Genomic DNA, 8468 nt, shown 5'->3' with positions numbered 1-8468 from the left:
GTGTATATAAAAGTGGTCTGCACTTTGCCCCTACACCAGTGTAAATATTATAAACATGACCATCTGGCTCATATCATTGATGACTACAGGGCATACTGGACTCAGATTAGGAGGACAAGACAGTAAAATCTTCATCAAACCAACAGTGACATCTCCAAGAGATGGCTGAGGTGGGGTGGGGGGGAGCTTAGGCCCTTTTAAGCTCCATTTTTGGGAAAACTTCCCTTTAAAAAAGTTATCCACGTATTAAATGCAAATAGTTCTTAAGAATTGGGAATGTGAAGTGGATAGAATCGATTCAGTGCGGTTCTGGACCAGGCTATGGAGCAGGTAAATAAGCTAAAAGAGAAGGGCAATAAGGCCCTGAGCGCTGGCAACATTGATGATACATTATAGTGCTGCTCTAAAGCAATTAAGTTAGATCCCCAGAACCACATGCTCTATAGCAATTGCTCAGTGGCCTATGCCAGAAGGCTTATGAGGATGGTTATAAAACCATTGACTTAAAGCCTGATGGAGGCAAGGGCTATTCACGAAAAGCAGCAGCTCTTGAGTTCTTAAACCGATTTGAAGAAGCCAAGTGAACCTATAAAGAAGGTTGAGAACATGAAGCAAATAATCTCAGCTGAAAGAGGGCTTACAGAATATGGAGGCCCAGGTGGCAGAGAGGAGGTTCCATGAACCCTTTCAACATATCCAATCTGTATCAGAAGTTGGAGAGTGATCCCAGGACAAAGACAATGCTCACTGATCCTACCTACCAGGAAATGATAGAGCAGCTGTGAAACAAGCCATCTGACCTGGGCACGAAACTGCAAGATCCCCAGGTCATGAAGACTCTCAGTGTCCTCCTGGGAGTTGATCGGGACAGTATGGATGAGGAGGAGGAAGGTGCAATACCTCCACCATTACCTCCTCCCAAAAAGGATACCAAGCCAGAGCCAATGGAAGAAGATCTTCCAGGGAATAAGAAGCAGGCACTGAAAGAGAAGGAGTTGAGGAATGAGTCCTACAAGAAGAAAGACTTTGATACAGCCTTGAAGCACTACGACAGAGCCAGGGACCTGGACCCCACCAACAGGACTTACATGACCAATCAAGCATCTGTGTACTTCAAGAAGGGCAACTACAGTAAATGCCTAGAGCTTTGTGAGAAGGCCATCAAAGTGGAGTGAGAAAATCAAGAAGAATATCGACAGATTGCCAAAGCTTATGCTAGAGTTGGCAATGCCTACTTCAAAGAAGAAAAGTACAAGGATGCCACCCATTTCTATAACAAGTCTTTGGCAGAGCACTGAACCCCAGATGTGCTCAAGAAATGCCAACAGGCAGGAGTACTGGGGTGGCTCAGTCAGTTAAGCATCTGACTTGGGCTCAGGTCATGATCTCACGGTTTGTGAGTTCAAGCCCTGTGTTGTGCTCTGTGCTGACAGCTCAGAGCCTGGAGCCTGCTTCTGATTCTGTGTCTCCCTCTCTCTCTGCCCCTCCCTTGCTCGTACTCTCTCTCTCTCTCTCTCTCTCTCTCTCTCTCTCTCTCTCTCCCTCAAAAATAAATAAACATTAAAAAAAAGAAAAGAAATGCCAACAAGCAGAGAAAGGAGCAAGGGTGACTGGCCTATAGAGGAGAAAAACAAAGGCAATGAATGTTTTCAGAAAGGGAGGATCCCCAGACTGTGAAGCATTATACAGAAGCCATCAAACGGAACCCAAGGGATTCCAAATTGTACAGCAATCAAGCTGCCTGCTACACCAAACTCCTGGAGTCTCAGCTAGTGCTCAGGGACTGTGAGGAATGTGTCCAGCTAGAGCCAACCTCCATCAAGGGTTTCACAGGGAAAACATCTGCCCTAGAAGAGATGAAGCACTACAGGAAAACCGTGGATGTCTACCAGAAAGCCTTAGAACTGGATGCCAACTGTAAGGAGGCTGCGGACAGTTACCAACACCGTATGATGGCCCAGCACAACTGACACCACATGCCAGAGGTGCAGCAGATAATGAGTGACCCCACCATGCAGCTCATCCTGGAACAGATGCGGAAGGACCCCCAGGCACTCAGTGAGCATATAAAGAATCCTGTAATGCACAAAAGATCCGAGAGCTGGTGAATGTGTGGGTCTGATCACAATTCAGTGATGATTTGCCCATCATCCCTTTCCTTTGCCCACATGTGAACAGAGGAGCTGGGGCCACAGTGAGCAGCACAGAGCAGAGGGGAGAACAGGGGAAGGTGAACAACTTCTATTTATATAGACCTATGTGGAAGGTAGAGAGACTCTCACTCACGTTACTCATATTGAGGCTGCCTCTGGGCCCTCCCAGCCCATGCATGGTTTCTCCTGTGACCCTTGGGTTCCATGTTCCCTTCCCTACCCTCAGTCACTGTCTTAGCTGCTCTCCCATAGTTGGTTATTTTTTATTTGGGACAGTTTGTATGTATGGGGAGGGGAGGGTGTTCTTCTGGACCTCAGGTCCCAACTATCTTCACATTGTTAACTCCACATGCCCTTCTCCAATAAAGCAAGCCAGCCAGGCATGGTTGTAAAATTAAAAAAAAAAAAGGGTGGGGGAAAATGAAAATAGTTTTTAAAAATCAGATAAAGAATTCCAAAACCAGTTGTAGCAGTCATGCATACTTTGCCATGGCTCTTTTCCCCTCTGATGTAGTAATGTCCCATTTGGTGCTATCACATCAATGCATGCATCCGTGTATGCAGATTGTGATGACTTGGAACTGTGCTGTCAGTAATGTGAACAAGAAATAAGTCTTTATTGTTTTAAGCCAGTAGTATTTGAGTGCCACCAAAGTATGACCAAATAACCCACCTTATCCTGACTGATAACAATCAGTATAAGTACATCAATGTAAGTCAATCACTAGGGTTCTGATTGCAGAGAGACCTGGTTTGAACCCTGGTTCTGCTGTCTGTTAGCTACATGCCTTGGGCAGGCTTCTGTACCTCTCTGAACTTCCATTTTTTCTTAAGAAAATGCTGAGAATAATAACATTGGTGCAAGGTTGAATGACTAAATACATATGAAATAGCATATGTTCTGCACATAGTAAGTGTTCAATAAATGGTAGCTATTATTATTGCCTTCAATCATTAACAATATTTTTAGCACAATTTTTTTTAAAGTTTATTTGTTTTGAGAGAGAGAGAGAGAGACTCAGAGCATGTGTGTGTGTGTGTGTGTGTGTGTGTGAGAGAGAGAGAGAGAGAGAGAGAGAGAGAGAGAGAGAGAGAGAATCCCAAGCTGACTCTGCATTGTCAGTGCAGAGTGTGATAGCCTATTTTTTTTTAAGGTTTATTTATTTATTTTGAGAGAGAGAGAGCACATGCACATGTGCATGTGAGTAGGGGCAGGGACAGAGAGAGAGAGGGAGAGAATCCAAAGCAGGCTCCATGTGTTTAGTGTGCAGAGCTCAGCATCAGGCTTGACCCCACCAGCCATGAGATCATGACCTGAGCTGAAATCAAGAGTCCAACATTTAACTGACTAAGCCACCCAGGCACCTTCTAGCCTACTAATCATAAGTATGCAGGCCATGCAAAGACAGGAGGAATGTGTGTGAGCCAGCATAGTTATTAAAGTAGATGGAATACTGCCTTTTAGAAAATACAAAAAGGGGTAAGTTCTTCAAGCTCTGTGGTGAAAATATGTACACATATGACTATTCTGTGATGGGGAGGGGGGTTATATTTGGTCTTTTAAAATAGTATCTTTGCTTGTTCACACTCCATTCACAGAACAAGCCCTCTTTACTAAAACTTAGCGGATTCTGTGCTAAAAATATTCCATTCCCATTTGGTGCAATGAAATGTCATATCCATTAAACACCAACATACCAAATGCTGCTTATAGACCCTTAAGCCAGCAAACCCAAGTCAACAGGAAATTGTGATCAACCTCAGCTTGTTCATATTATACATATTAACAGATTATTTTGGAGAATTATCTAAGGCTTAATTGTTATCTTACAGCTATCTTAGAATTATAACTCATGTACTCCAACCAATTTTTAAAGAAAAGAAATTGTGACCCAGGGAGTGAAAGTGACTTCTCAAGGTCACAAAACTATAAAGGTAGTTGTATTGGGCCAAGATCTCCAAACTTACAAGCTATTCCCTACCCCCCATTATAACAGAAAGTTACAGATTTTTCAGAGCTGAAAGACCTTTAGTTTGACCTGACCCAGTTCCAATATCTTATAGAAAAAACCGAGGCCAAAGGAGACTCGGTGTCTTGGTTTCGGGAAATCTTTAAAGCTTGTACATTCTACAGCTTTTGGCCAACTTTTGTAACCACAGGCTTGGTGTTCCCAACATGCCACGGTCAGTTCAATGTGGTTATTTAGAGCAGGGGCCCAGTTAGTAGACTGGTGATGGGTTAGCAACATCACAATCACCTAAGGAATGTTTAAAAATAAAAATTCCTAAGTCCTGTTCTTTGAAGATTCACTTTCAGTGGCTCTGAGGTGGGGTCCCAGGAACCTGTGTAGTTAGTTTGCTTTCTGGGTGATTCTGGGGGAAAACCAGGTCAGGGAACCGTTATTAACAAAAAGTCAGTGTTTTATGTCATTCTCTTCTCTGCAGAGATTGATCTATGATAATTTCCAGCTAATGGCTAGTTACCTGTGGAAAAACTAAGTCAGGAAAAGTCCTGAGCAGTAGGGAGCCTCTAAGGTGTTAATCTTCAAGCCAACCTCAAGGTGATTAGAGTAAGGAGAGAGCTGCCCTTGCCAGGTGAAGATTGATCTGAAACGGAAGCACATCCAGGGGAACAAAAAGTGATCTAGGAATGCTTGATCTCATCTTCCAGGGATGGGTGGCCACTAAATCAGAATTGGCAGCCTGACTTCACTTGGGAAAACATCATTCTGAAACAGAGGATATCAGTTTAAATATTTTAAAACAGAATGTTTGCGAGAACACCATTTAAAAATGTATATAGAAATTGTTACAGTGAATCATCATGAATAATAGACAAAGATGGGAGATTATATTTTGTCGAGTTTTGCAAAATAAGAGCTGGAAGGACTCTTTGAAACCTTTTAGTGAAGGGATTCTAGAAACGTCAAAGGGTGTAGCTTCTTCCCTGGGAACTCTGGCTCTCTAAACTCAGATTCTCGATAGACACCACACCTCCTGCTGACGACTTTTGTTGTTTTGTCTGTTCAGCATCTTTTCTTTCTTTTTAATAGCATTACAGTTTTACTTTAGGGAATCACCCTTACCTCACTGTCATTGCACATGGTTCTCACCCATAGGTTCCAACAGTGGGCATATGACCCAAGCTTGGCCAATCAGAGCCTTCTATCCTTAGCCAAAACAATTGCTTCAGGGATGGGCACTGGGCCAATGAGCCTCAGCCCCAAACTTTTGCTACAACTACTGGAAAAGGAACACTGTCTTTCAACTGGGCATGGCTACTGGCAAGATGTCATGTTGGAGCTGCTGATGGGTATCTCTCCGCCATGAAAGGAGAGACTGGCTTAGAAAGAAGTCAGCAATAGAGTCAGAGAAAAACAGATTTATGAAAGTATCACCTGAGTAACTGGTAATGTTTCTGAAGCTATATGTATTTTCATATTTAAACTAGTTTAGTTGGATTTCAGCAATTTATAACCAAAAGAATCCTGACCATTATTTGCCTTCAGGGATCGGAGCCTGGGTGGTGAAATGATGATTAATTAATTTGTCTAAGGTCATAGAACTAGTAAGTAGCCACAGTGAGATGCAAACGCGGATCTGCCTGAGTCTAAAACACATGTTGTGGGGCGCCTGGGTGGCGCAGTCGGTTAAGCGTCCGACTTCAGCCAGGTCACGATCTCGCGGTCCAGGAGTTCGAGCCCCGCGTCGGGCTCTGGGCTGATGGCTCGGAGCCTGGAGCCTGTTTCCGATTCTGTGTCTCCCTCTCTCTCTGCCCATGCCCCGTTCATGCTCTGTCTCTCTCTGCCCCAAAAATAAATAAACATTGAAAAAAAAAATTTAAAACACATGTTGTTAATCACTATGTCTGTGGCTCTAACTAGAGGAATATTCTGGTCACCAAATAGGATAGATTTACAGGCAAAAGGCCAGAAAACGTGGGTCATGTTTCACTTCTCCTTTAGATACTGTAGAACTTACTGATGCCTCTTTTATTGTTTTTACATGCTGCCATTTAGAAACAAACTCCAGAGGCATGTGCATTGTTTAAAAGGAGGGAGAACTTCTTGCTCATTTTGTTTCCTTCATATCATTTTTCATAGCACTTTGCATATAGTAGCTGTTCAATAAATGTTTTCTATCCAATTGAGCTTGTTGTGTCCATGGGTATAAATACCAATCAGTAGTCCTAGGTTACTTGGAACATTCAAGGTTCTTGATTGGGGTGTCTATCTGCAGTTTACACAGTCCTGAATTTTTAATTTTTAATATGTGTTTTGTCTTTAAGCACTTCATAGCATGCCATGATGTCATTGACGGATACTATCCAAAATGAATCTTGACTTTCCTTCTTAACTGGCTATATGGGCAAGTTACTTAGCTTTTCTAAGACTAAGCTCTCTCATTTGTAAAACAATGCTATTATTACAGAATCCTAGAAGATGGAATGACAGTACAGATAAAGCATTTAATATAGTGCCTGGCTCAGGGGTACCTGGGTGGCTCAGTCGGTTAAGCGTCCAACTTCGGCTCAGGTCATGGTCTCACGGTTCATGAGTTCAAGCCGTGCGTCAGGCTCTGTGCTGTCAGTTCAGATCCTGGAGCCTGCTTCAGATTCTGTGTCTCCCTCTCTCTCTGTCCCTTCCCCACTCATTCTCTGTCTCTCTCTGTCTCTCAGAAAATGAATAAACGTTAAAATTTTTTTAAAATATAGTGCCTGGCTCATCGTAAGTACTCAATAAGTGCCACCTATTATTATAATGAAATTAAAATGTTAAAATATAAATCATAATACTGAATTAAAATGTTAAAATTCCTAAAGTTTTTTAAAGAACTGTTAAATATGTGTGGGTGGACAGCGTTAAGGGAATGAAGGACAAAGGACAGTTGTCCTGGGATCTGGCACTGTTGGAAGGACTAATTTCTGGGACACAGTTTTGCTGAGAATTATTGTTAAAAGCTTCAGCTGGGGAAGATGCTCCCTTTGAGGCATCTCTGAGTAGTGCTGACCATGGACGTGGATCCCTCTTGGGGATAAAAATTTCAAAGGGCATAGACTTTCTGAAAGTGTTAATATCAAGCCTCGTGTTCTTTGGGTCTCTATGGATTAATTAAATTAGTTCCAGTCCCTCATTTTTGTGGATCAGGTTTTAGGTAGATTTGCCTAAGGATTTACTCAGGAAATAAATTGTTTGAATAAGGATTTACTCAGGAAATAAATTGTGTTTCTTTTACCTTCCAGACCACCCCAGTTACCCCTAGGAAAGTGGGCCTGTACACGTGTGTTCTTTTGGGGTAATCCATGGCCAGGATTATTTATTTATTTGTTTGTTTGTTTGTTTGTTTGTTTAAATTTACATCTAAGTTAAATAGCATATAGTGCAATAATGATTTCAGGAATAGAATCCAGTGATTCATCCCCTACTATAACACCCAGTGCTCATCCCAGCAGGTGTCTTCTTTAATGCCCCTTACCCATTTAGCCCATTCCCTTCATCCCCCACAACCCCTCCAGCAACCCTCAGTTTGCTCTCTATATTTAAGAGTCTCTTATGTTTTCCATGGCCAGGATTCTTTGTGAGACTGGGAATTTGCTGTAGGGGATGAGGTCGCTTCTCAGATATGCAAAACAGGGAGGCTGAAGCTGGTAGGCTTAAAGCTATTTCATTTCTACCAGCTTTATGGAGTTTCTACAAAGCAGGACTATTCCAGGGGCTAGAGGGCAGGATGGCATAGAAGAATCACAGATGCCTAAGACATAGTCCTGATCTGCAGGGCTGTGTAACCTGTGGAGAGATGTATAGATCAACAACCAACCATAATGTAAGGCAGGATGAATTATGAGCCTTGCTCATGGTAAAAGACATGGGCTAAGAAAGGAGAATCCACATCTAACTGGTTGGATGAGGACTAAGATGTCAAAAGGTAGAAGAGTTGGGAAATGCCATTGTTGGTAGTTGGGGTAGCATGGGCACAGAAGCAACTATGTGCTCAGCTAAACAGGGAGTGGCAAATTGTGAGCATAAAGGGAGTGTGGGTGAAACAGAGGTGCAGGAGTAGAAGGAGAAGCTGGCCAGATTTTGAACTCCACCTTTAGGACTTTATAGGAACCACTGTAGGTCTTCCTAGGCCTGCGGTGGTCCTGGGTGCACTGTACCCATGACAGCAACCATGTTAAAATGCTTCTATAGCCAAGGCACTTGGGTAGCTCAGACAGTTAAGCTTCTGACTCTTGATTTTGGCTCAGGTCAAGTTCTCACGGTGATGAGATCAGCCCTGCATTGGGCTCTGAGCTGGGCCTAGAGCCTGCTTAAG

At 42.9% G+C, this 8468-nt stretch overlaps 1 pseudogene; it reads left to right on the top strand.

Moving 5' to 3' along the window:
- The first annotated feature begins 288 nt into the window (after positions 1-288).
- On the top strand, positions 289-2108 carry LOC122493545 (annotated as a pseudogene).
- The last annotated feature ends 6360 nt before the right edge of the window (positions 2109-8468 follow it).

The sequence above is a fragment of the Prionailurus bengalensis genome, chromosome D2 (genome assembly GCF_016509475.1).
Source record: "Prionailurus bengalensis isolate Pbe53 chromosome D2, Fcat_Pben_1.1_paternal_pri, whole genome shotgun sequence".
Taxonomy (NCBI): domain Eukaryota; kingdom Metazoa; phylum Chordata; class Mammalia; order Carnivora; family Felidae; genus Prionailurus; species Prionailurus bengalensis.
This window is presented reverse-complemented; position numbering and strand designations above follow the sequence as displayed.